An 11,824-nucleotide genomic window follows, 5' to 3' on the forward strand; every position below is an offset into this window, starting at 1 on the left:
TCCTAAAAATACAATTTTCAAGGAAAGCTGGGTTTGTTGTTTTGGTTTTAACACTCAGCACGGGATAGTTGTGCTAGGTTCATAAGATAATATGATGTAAAAGACTCCGGAGTCAGAACCCCTGTTCTAGACCCCCTGCTTTGTCTCTGTGCCTCAGTTTCCCCGGGAGTAAACTGTGAACACTAAGTGTCTCTCCCCAAGCAGCCGCCGTGGGGATATAATTGCTAATCCACGTACGCTTCTAGAATAGCACTTGTACCTCAGAAGAGCTCCGTAAATTGAGCCGATACTTTTATCCCTGAATGTGGGAATCGCAAATCCAGGTCCGTCGGTGCACCCCGTTGCTAATCCAGCTAGCCTTCAGTGTACCTGTCCCATCCTGGGGAACTCCAGGAGCAGTAAGGGTGTTCTTGGCCTTGACTTTCAAGGAATCTAATGTTTTCCCTTGGATGCTCTCATAAAGTTGATTATGCGTTTTTCGCCATAGCACACACAGTGTGCAAATGTACATTCCTTCCAGGGGTCTTTATAATTTATAATACACACATGGAAATGGTTCTAGCTTTTTTTTTTTTTGAAACAGGGTTTCCCCACATAACCTTGGTTATCCTGGAACCAGTCATTTGAACTCACTGCACCTTCCTCCCAAGAGCTGGGATTAAAAAGCAGTTGGTTCTAGCTTTTTAGAAAGATTTGTTTATTCTGTATGCATTAGTGTTTTCCCTACATGCACGTGTGTGCACCATGTGCACGCAGCACCCACAGAGGGCATCAGAGGTGTCGGATCCCCTAGAACTGGGGCTACAGGTGAATGTGAAGCACTGTGGGTGCTGGGAACCCAACTGGGGTCCTCAACAAGAACACTCATTGCTCTTAATCACTGAGCCATCTCTCCAGCTCTGGGTTCGAGCTTTTGGATACATAGTACAAATCGTTGGTTGACCACCTTCCTGGATCATTCCATAAGCCTATCTATATACCATCTCCAGCCATCTTGAATATTCCTTTCAATGCACCCCCCCCCCCCCCCCCCCCCCCCCCCCCCCCCCCCCCCCCCCCCCCCCCGCTGTCCTAGGCCTCTGCCTCCACTGTAGACCTTCCTCCCCCTAACGAACAAACCGTCCCTCCGCTTTCACCTCCTCTCTGTGCCCCTGACTTGATTCTTGGGCAGAATTAATTTCACCATCAATATTTTGTTTAGGTCACCTTGTAATACTCACCTCAGTATAATTTGGCACCTGTTACCAAAAACTAGTCTTTTATATAAAGCATTATCCTCACTGACTCTCTTTAGCGGCCAGGGTTTGAGGCCTGCTGAATGAACCTCAGATTGGAACTGGTTAACAGTGGCGAGAGCAAGCTGCACCAAGGAACCCTGGGTGCGGACATGTCAGCTGCCAATCAGAGGCAATATCCCCATTCAAAGGAGAGCAGGCAAAAGCCCCTGGCAGCTAAGAAAAGTTCCCTTAACTCCCCTTTCAGAAGAAGCAGCATAGTCTCTAGCCTGCTAAAACAGCAGCAACGACGCTGTCATAATTTATAGCATTCTAAAAGGAATTCGGGGCACCAGTGTCTTTTCCTGCCCACCCAACCCTCCTCACAGCCTTAGCCCTCCTTGAAACCCAAAGTCGCCACACCTGGGAATTCCAATCTGAAAAGAAAAGCCGGTCGGTGGTGGTGCACGCCTTTAATCCCAGCACTTGGGAGGCAGAGGCAGGTGGATCTCTGTGAGTTCGAGACCAGCCTGGTCTACAAGAGCTAGTTCCAGGACAGGCTCCAAAACCACAGAGAACCCCTGTCTCGAAAAAACCAAAAGAAAAAAAGAAAAAGAAAAAAGAAAAAAAGAAAGGCCGCTTCTGCAAACCTTCTGCAGCCTTCTCTAACCTTTCCCCCCTGCTTGGGCCCCCAAAGGATCTGGGCCCCCATTTCGCAGTCTATCTTATTTCACTTTTTGAGAGGGGGCACAGTTTGCTTCTCCAAGGCCCGGACCCCAAGGCCTGTCTAGGAGAGCTGAAGAAGCAGTGTTGACAGCCACCGCTCCTAAGAGCTCAGTGAAGTTGGGTTATCTTCTTTTATACCCCCGACCTGCTCCTCCATCTGGAAGATGAGTCGCATTGAGAACAAACGCCTTTTCAAAGCCAAACTTCTCTCATTGTCCGGTGGAATAATTGCTAGAACAACATGGCTGTTTCTCCAAATTACCCAGACTGATTAACTTCAGTCCACACCAGCTTCGGTTCAAGGAAACTATTATCTGTTAAGGTTCTCTGACTTAAGTTCAATGACTTATTAAGAAAGATAAAAATCTGTTATCCCAAAAGCAGATGAAAAAGATGATACATGGGTGTTTAAGTAAAAGCTCTCTACTTCCATTTACAGGGCTTTGTGGGCCATTACTTTTCCTAACTAAAAGATCGTGGAGCTAATTGATGCGTGCAGTTCTATGCAAACAAGATTATATTTGGATAGCTTTGGGGGGGAACAGAATCTTTGAAACACTCATTAAAATTGACTTGAACAAGTCATAAAACATAGTGTCGATCTAATTCTTCTAGGTAATTTGATATAAATATGCCTAGCCAGATATATAAGTCTGAAGGCCTCTTTACTTTATTCTCATTCTGGTTCCTCCCTTCCCCCGCTTGCCCTCCATCTCTACAGCCTTAAACCTGACAGTGGAACCATCTCACCACCACAAATAAAACGCAGTGAAACCAACTTGATGATAGCTTACAGTGGTGTCATTTCAAAGTCATTAAGTAATTAAAATTCCTGGTAAACATAGCTTACCCAAACTCACACATTAAAATGACAGCCAGTTCACTGGCCTGGCTGTGTAAAGCTATCACATCAGCAGGGCTGAAGGCCTTTTTAAGAGTTTCTTACTACGCGTGGCAACAACAGCGTCACTCTTAAATAACCTCCCTCCCAAGAGGTTTAATAGCCCTCATTTCTAGGACCTCCCCTTACCTCATAACTTTCTTTCTGTCCATCTTTCTCTTTTAACCCCTAGTATCTACTTGACCATATTTAACCCCGGGTAGCTAATTAATCATTTTTATTTATTTATTTATTGGAAAAACAGGTATGCATTTGAGGGAAAAAGTGGCAGAGCCCCTCTATATAAACTTGTGTATGCAAAAAGTCAGAGCCCCATGTTGTGATAATTCAGAGGACATCTAATTAGGTAAAAGTGCCCATCTATCCAGGTTCTTCAAAGCTGGTGCACTCCACCTCTGGTCCATACTTAACAAAGCTGGCTAGCTTGCTACTGTGAACACTGAATGGGATGGTCTGGGTAACGCCACACTTATTCCCCTTAGTCACAGCAGGATGGAGCAGGGATTTGGGTCAGAAGCTCTGCTCTCTGCTGTTTGGCCTGAGGCAAATCAGCCCGATCTTCACTCTCCTCAAAACTGTCGAAGGAGGCCGGCATTTTCTTCTGTGGACGACTCAAACGGTTTGAAAAATGAAAGACCACCTGAAATCACCTGGGACACCATAGACAGGTGAATGTTAAGCCTTGAATTTGGTCTCCAGAGCTGCAAAGATTAAAAGAAAGAATGCATTAATGAATACTGTTTCTACAACACACGCAACTTCAGTATTCATTAGTCCCTTTTCACCCAGGGAAACGTCTAGGCAAGCCTCTTCAACTGGGTGGAACAGGTTTCCTACAGAGAAGGTGAAGGGGATTCTTAAAGTGGCTCACACAGAGCAAAGTCTGTCCTGCTGTGTCATTTACAGAACAATTCTCCCCTTCCCCCAGTACGCAGGAGACGTATTGTTATGCTCACTTCAGAAAGGCCCAAACCAAGTCGAGAGCTTGGCTTAGATTGGAGGGGGAGGAAATTCCCAAAGCCCTGCTAGAAGCCAGATTTGTTCATTTCTAAATCAAGACTGTCTTCATCCCACAAGGCCTTGTTCTGGAAGATACTCAAAGGCATCCACATCCTCCCAATGGTTCCCCAAAAGGCCTTGCACGGTTCCCCCAGAAGGTCTTGCCGCTCCCTTGCAGAACTGGCCTTGCTTTGTTTTTCTTAGGAGACCAGGTTTTAATTGGTTTGTTGTTTCTTACAGGATGGGACGATGACAATGTCATTTGACATCACGTCTCTGAGACAAGAGATTGCCTTGTTAGAGAAAGAGAGCTTCAGGAATACTAAACAGGGCTGCTGGGAGGCAACCTTGGAGTCACATCAGCTTTTTTTTTTTTTTTTTAACCTCTCTACAAGTAGAACTCTTCTCTTTAGCTCAATGGTAGAGCTGCAAAGAGTGCAGTTAATACCGAAGGGGCAAACCCAAAAGCCCCGGGGATGGGCAGGCTTGAGAAGCTGCTGCAGGGCCTGCTCTAGACAAGGAAAATTAGCACGCCACTCATTCAAAAGGAAAGACTCATGCTGCCACCTTGTGACACTTCAGAAAAATGCTCCGACTATCGGAGGTTGTAAGTGGAGGCTCAGGAATGGCTGTAACTCTTACGTGATGCATAAAACAATAGGCAAAGTAGGTAGATTTTGAAGATCAGGATACTGGTCGTTTATGTGGCAACTCTTTAGTGGGTGTCTACTATGTATGCGCCTAACACTTCTAGAAAGAAACAGACGAAACAAGCAAACGAACAAGCTAACTCCTCCCCTCAGAAGCCTTTAAGCGTCTTTAAGTTATTATAACCATGAGCTCCTCTTAAATTCTAAACAACCATGGGAGTCAGTCTTTTCCGTGTTAAAGATGAGGTTCCTAAGCACAGGAAGGTGACGAAACTGGTTGAAGGTGACTGGCTGATAAGGGCTGAGTTCCAGACTTGAACTCAGGAAGAGAGGAGGCATCAAGATTTTAATCGTTAATCAGCAGTGAATAAACTTTGCCCTCTGTCTAACAGGAGGAAAAAGATCAGTGTTTCTGAAGTGGCTGGTTAATTGTGTCTGTCTGAGAGGAAGCGATGGACGGTGTGTGTGTGTGTGTGTGTGTGTGTGTGTGTACGCACCTATATGTTCCATGAATTCACAAATATACATGTCCTGTATACTCATCCACTTTATTTCTGTGTGCATATTTACTCGCTATACGCATACATGTATTTATTTGACATTGAATCACTCACCTGGTTTTTCTGAGCACACCACATGCTCTGCTAGGATTCCCACTACGACTGGGGGATGACCAGATTAGAGCTTGGGATTGCTTCCTTCAACAGCGTTAGTTGCTTTCTTCAGAAAGACTATCATCTCAGACACCAGTCCAAGTGTGTGCTTCCCATGTTACAGGACAAGGTTTCAAGCAGCAGCCATGACTAGAAGAGATTTATGATGCACCCCAGGGGCCCCAGAGAAAGGCGTACAGCACATACAAGGCAAGGCTGTAAACACAGCTGAAACAGTGTGTGGCAACTTAAGTGCCCAGAAGCAAAAGCACCAGTCTCTGCCCCACAAACATCCTTGCTCAACTTTTCCCGCTTTTAAGGTTTTGGCTGTAGACTAATGCACATGTAGTATACTATACAAATTATAGTTGTGAACCTTCAGGTTCACTTGTTAAAACCCTTACCTATTAACTTGTATATAAATGTGTGTTTGGCCATGAACTACATCCAAATCATTGTTGAACTTCTTTTTTTTTTTTAAATATTTATTTATTATATATACAATATTCTGTCTGTGTGTATGTCTGCAGGCCAGAAGAGGGCACCAGACCCCATTACAGATGGTTGTGAGCCACCATGTGGTTGCTGGGAATTGAACTCAGGACCTTTGGAAGAGCAGGCAATGCTCTTAACCTCTGAGCCATCTCTCCAGCCCCCATTGTTGAACTTCTTACAACCAGTATCTGTATGCATGGGGCCTTGGGTTAAGTCCCTGACATCCATATGTTTCCTTTGGTCAATATGATGTCTGAAGGGGCCTTCCAAGTTCTCTTGTGTCATTCTTTTTCACTCACCGTACGTCGCCCCACCTCCTGATGCGTCATAACTTAGTTGTTCTAAATGGTGCTGTTTCTGTTTGTGATCTGCTATGGATAAAGCTAGGGAGCCTTCTCTTGCTCAGGTCTTGCAGTGGGATAGTCTCATTTTGTTAGGCATACCTCCCAGGGTGGTTATGTTTCCATGTAGTAAATACTGTTCAAGAGTGTTCCAGGACAGCGGCACCAGGCTACATTCTACCTGGCCAGTCATTTCTAATTAGCACTAAGTCTCCATGTCAGTTGTTTGGGAGCTGCTCCCAGGACAGGAAAACTCCACCTGCAGTGTCTATTACTAAGTGGGGGTACATAGTCAGGGTGCTTGTCCCTCCCTTAAGTGACTTTATGGGATTATCTGTCTTCTCTTTTTTTTTAAATTTATTTATTATGTATATAGTGTTCTTGGCACCAGATCTAATTATAGATGGGTGTGAGCCATCATGTGGTTGCTGGGAATTGAACTCAGGACCTTCAGAACAGCAGTCAGTTCTTTTAACCTCTGAGCCATCTCTCCAGCCCCTGTCTTCTCTATAGAGAATATATTTCCCATATCTGTAACTTATCTTTATACTTTCTTGATTCTATGTTTTAGAAGTCCGCAGTATATTGTAGCTACTTTAGGCTTTGCAGGGTGTGTGGTCTCCATGGCAACTAACCAACCCTGCCATTGTACTACTGCAGCAACTACAGAATCTTCCAGTGAGTAAGGCTGATGAGTGAACTTGGCTATGTTTCAATCAAATTTATTTATGGATACTAAAGTTTGAATTTCATATATATCTCACATATTACAAAATTTTATCTTCTGAGTTCTTTCATCTGTATAAAAATAGAAAAACTATTCTTACTTCCCAAGCTGCTGGGTGGAATGCGGCAGGCTCGATTTGGCTCATAGTTCATAACTTGGCAAGCTTCAATATATTTTATAAACATAAACTCTTCATTTCACTTAATCCCAATTTATCCAACTCTTTTATCATTAATGTTTTTGTTCCTATATAAAAAATCTTTGCCTACTGCAGGTATAATGACTATAACCCCTCCATTTTATCCTGCTAATGGTATTTTATCCATTTTGTTGCTATTCATGATCCCTCTAGGATTGTTTTGAGTGATACGTGGATTGGAGATCAGTATTTCTGTTTTGGTACTCTCAAATGATTGCACACCTTTTGCAACTATGACATGTGTGCACTCTGACCTTTTCCCTATGGTCCTATGTGTAGCATGAATTCTAATTGTTCTTTTTTTTTTAAGTTTTATTTATTTGTTTGTTTTGTTTACAGTGTTCTGTCTGCATGTGTGCCTGCAGGCCAGAAGAGGGCACCAGATCTCATGACAGATGGTTGTGAGCCACCATGTGGCTGCTGGGAATTGAACTCAGGACTTCTGGAAGAACAATCAGTGCTCTTAACCTCTGAGTCATCTCTCCAGCCCCTCTGATTGTTCTTAATAAAAATCCAGAGTCAGATATTAGGGGGTGAAATCTGAGAGATCAGAGAAGCAGGGCAGCCAGTCACTAGAGAGACCTTTTACCTCTATCAAATCCTCAGAACAAAAGGATGATCCTGTCCTCAGACTACCCTTGAGCTCTTGTCTCCCCCTGCTTTATATTTCTCCACCCACCCATATCTCTTCTTGTCTTCCTTAGTGCTGGGATTAAAGGCATCTGACTCCCATGTACTGGGATTAAAGGTGTGGGCCAACAGTGCCTGGCTCTGTTTCTCTTTGAGACTGGATTAATTTCATGTAACCCAGGGTGGCCTTGAATTAATAGAGGTCTGTGTGTCTCCATCTCCTGAGTCTTGGGATTAAAGGTGTGTGCCACCACTGCCTGGCACCTGGTGGCTTAGCTCTGCACTCTGATCTTCAGGCAAGCTTTGCTTATTTATATTAGAACATAAACAAAATATCACGACACTTATGCTGAATCAAATTTCTTCTAGTCATTGACCCAATGACTACTCATTTAACCTTGTTGTGCAACAGAGCTATCTATATATGATTTGTATGGGAAAAGGACTAAGTGGAAAAAAATTTCCCAATTTTCCAGAGTGTTAGCATTGATTACATTTGCCAATTTGATGTATGGTCAACAGAAAATAATTATTCTGAATATTAACGTAGTTTGTCATTGCAATTACATAATAAATGTTAAACTAATCATGGCCTTGGATCATATTAATAAATATAGTCAGACTTTCTTTGGATCACCAGTTCCCAAATAATGACACAGAGACTTCTTATTAAGTATGAAAGCTTGGTATTAGCTTAAGCTTGTTCCCAACTAGCTCTTAAAACTTAAACTAACCCATTTATATTAATCTACATTCTGTCACGTGGCTCATTACCTCTCCTCCGTATTGTATGTCTGACCACCTTCCCCACCCCCACCCCCCATATCTCACTGGTGAATTCCCGTCCTGTCAGATTCTTCCCAGAGTTCTTATCTCTGCCCAGAAATTCTGCCTGTCCTCCCCTGCCTAGCTACTGGTCATTTGGCTATATATTAAATGAATCAGATGCCTTGACAGAGACACATCTTCACAGTGGGCAAAAAGATTATCCCACAACAAATGATTGCTATGGTTACATGAACATCTCTACCTTAGGTAACTTTAGTTCTATATAGACCCTGAATTCTCTTTCTTTCTCTCTCTCTCTCTCTCTCTCTCTCTCTCTCTCTCTCTCTCTCACACACACACACACACACACACACACACACACATACACACTTCTAAAAGGAAATCTTTTAACCTAGAAGAAAAAAATATGAGTGTGAGAAAGTTTCTAATAAAAAACAAAGGAGAACTCTGTATTTTAAAAGACTTATTTATTTTCTTATGTGCTCAGCAGAAAGCTCAGGCTTATTACTACCTAACTCTTACATTTATATTAACCCATATTTCCTATCTGTGCTTTGCCATATGGCTCATGGCTTGTTACCTCATTTTCTACATGCCCTATTTCCTTGGCGGCTGGCTGGCATCTCTTCTCTGGCTCCACCCTTGCTCATCCCATCATTCTCAGTTGGGCTTTCCCCACCTAACTTTATCCTGTTCAGCTGTTGACCAATCAGCACATTTATTAAACCAACCATAGTGACATATATTCTCACAGTGTACGGAAGGATTATTCCACAGCAAAGAGCTCGTTAAATCCCCTAAAATTAGGTTGTGCACAAGAGTGAGCTGCTGCATGGGTGCTGAGAACTGAAACTACTCCCTCCTCAAGAGCAGCGGATGCTCTTAACTGCTGAGCCATCTCTCTGGTCCAAACTTCATATTCTTTAATTGACAATAACACATGGAAAGGTAGCCTCTAAGAAAGATAAGTTCAATGTTCTCAATAGCCAGAGCCTGTGAAATTACCTTATTTGGAAAAGACAAGACAGGAGGTGTGACCGTTTCAGATATAATTGGATTAAGAATCTTGTGCTAAATTTATCCTACATGACCAAGGGAGCCCTAAAGCCAATGACTGTGTTTTTGCAAGAGACAGAGGAGGAGCTAGGGATGTAGCTCAGTAGTGGAACACTTACCTAGGACTTACAAGACCCTGGGTTTGATCCCCAGGCATGGCGTGGGGCACAGTGGGGGGCAACAACAAAGTAAAGACATGAACACACACACACACACACACACACACACACACACACACACACAGAGATCACAATGAGATGCAGAGACGGGAGCAGTATGGTCAGTAAAGTAGATCCACTCCCGGAAGCTGTAAGAGATGAGCAGCTGCGTCTTTCTAAAAGACCCTTGAAGGAATCTAGGATGTTTTGCCTCCAGAAAGGCAAGGCCACACACTTCTCCTGAGTGACTGAACATAATTTTCTTCCCCAGTCCACTCCTTTATTTCCTCAGTCTTGGATGACAGAAAGCGGGACGCAAGATTATGGGGACACATTGGGGGTGTGATGATACTCTTGGCTGTCAACTTGACTATATCTGGAATAAACTATTATCCAGAAATGGAGGGCACACTTGTGATCGAGACCTTGAGGCAAGAAGACCACACGCCTTGAGTCCTGACACACACCTTTAATCCAGACCACTGGAAGGCACACCTTGAATCTGGGCCACACCTTCTGCTGGAAGGATGGTGGGAGAAGGAAGCAGGTGTGGTTATCCTTCACCTGCTTGCCCTTGCCTTGCCAGCGCATCCATTCCTTCCCTGACATTGGAGTCTACTTCTTCGGGATTCCAGTCCATACAGAAGACCAGCTGAGACACCCAGCCAGTGTGTGTGTGTGTGTGTGTGTGTGTGTGTGTGTGTGTGTGTGTGTGTGTATGTGAGAGATTCATTCTAGAAGTTCTGTAACTCTAGAGAACCCTGAGTGTCCATTCCTTGGCTGTGTATCTGTTCACCAGGCCCACATCTCCCCAGAGTCCATGTTCTCCATAAAAGTTAGCCAACCCTGCATTTTTATTGATTTTTTTTTTAAAAATCCGTCTTCCTCCTCTAGACTTCAAACTCTGTTAAGATAGATTTTTTCCTCCTCACTTATCTCTTTCTAATAATACCTAGTACTCAGCAGATGTGATATAAGTTAAAGGTAAACAAATGTACACATGAAAACATGAAGGACCCCATGCACAGACTACAGGGGACGGCCATGATACCTTTGATACTGTCAAAGGGGTGTCTTCACTTAAGGAAACCTGCGTCTTCACTGTTCATTAGGTTAAAAAGTACAGCCATGGGCTGGGGGGCTCATCTCACAGCATTCCGCGTGTCCAGACCAGTCCATTCCCCCCCCCCAGGCGTTATGGTCTTTGCCCTAGTGCCTACACAGAGTTCCATAGCTGCTGTTCTATGTTCTCGACCTCTCTCTTTTCCTCCCTCCTCTCCTCTCCTCTCCCCTCTCCTCTATTCCCCTCCCATCTCGTCTCCTTTCCTCTCTATGTTCTTTTCTCCGCTTTCACCTGCACAGGCAATGTTCACTGGCCCTTATCTCCCACCTCTAATTATTGGGCAATTTAATCGATAGCATTGGGGCTAACCTCACTTGAGTAGAAGAAGCTGGATCAAGACAATATTTACATAGAAGAACAAGGAAATAAACTTCAGTAACATTTTTAGACACCGAATGCATGGTTGTTCTCATGAGCACTATTTCATCTCTACGTCCTGGTATCTGTTTATTCTGTGCCAGCCCTCTGTACTTTGAGTGTGCCATGTAAAGGGTGTAGTATGTAAGTAACCCTGTGAAATCTGTGCTGATTTATCTCTACTTGGAGATTATGAAAAGATGTTAAGTCATGTTCTCAAGTTCATAAAGTATAGCCATACATGGAAACAGACCCCAAATGCAGCAACTGAAGGAGTCAAAGATTAAAGACCATGTTCGGTATCCTATGACCACCCAGGCTGAACGAGGAATCAAGCTGATTGTCTATGTATCTACTTGTTTTCAGATCATCTGAAATTCAGCAGCTTCAGAACTATACCACGGCCAACTGCATCAGTGTTCAGAGTATTTACCTACCCACACCCTTCATAGTCTCCATCCACCCAAGCCACCGGCATTCATTGATTTCTGTCCATTGGACCCCAAAGCCCATCTCTGGCTCCATCCTAAACTCAACCACCCTTCCCTCCTCTTCCACTGTACTATGCTTTTTTTTTTTTTTTCAAAATAGGCTCTGGAGACAGTTAGTTTTTACCAGACCAGATTTTTTTTTAAGATTTATTTATCTATTATGTATACAGTATTCTCAGTACTCTGCCTGCAGGCCGGAAGAGGGCACAGATCTCATTACAGATGGTTGTGAGCCACCATGTGGTTGCTGGGAATTGAACTCAGGACCTTTGGAAGAGCAGGCGATGCTCTTAACCACTGAGCCATCTCTCCAGC

The 11,824-nt window shown here is 43.7% G+C and overlaps 1 long non-coding RNA gene across 1 annotated transcript in view; it reads left to right on the forward strand.

Moving 5' to 3' along the window:
- The window catches only part of LOC126498032 (uncharacterized), a 505,230-nt gene that overhangs the window by 460,667 nt on the left and 32,739 nt on the right, over positions 1-11,824 (forward strand). The window lies entirely within an intron of this gene.

This window comes from Alexandromys fortis, unplaced genomic scaffold, assembly GCF_014885135.2.
Source record: "Alexandromys fortis isolate MF-2015 unplaced genomic scaffold, M_Fortis_MF-2015_v1.1 scaffold_13, whole genome shotgun sequence".
NCBI classification, from domain to species: domain Eukaryota; kingdom Metazoa; phylum Chordata; class Mammalia; order Rodentia; family Cricetidae; genus Alexandromys; species Alexandromys fortis.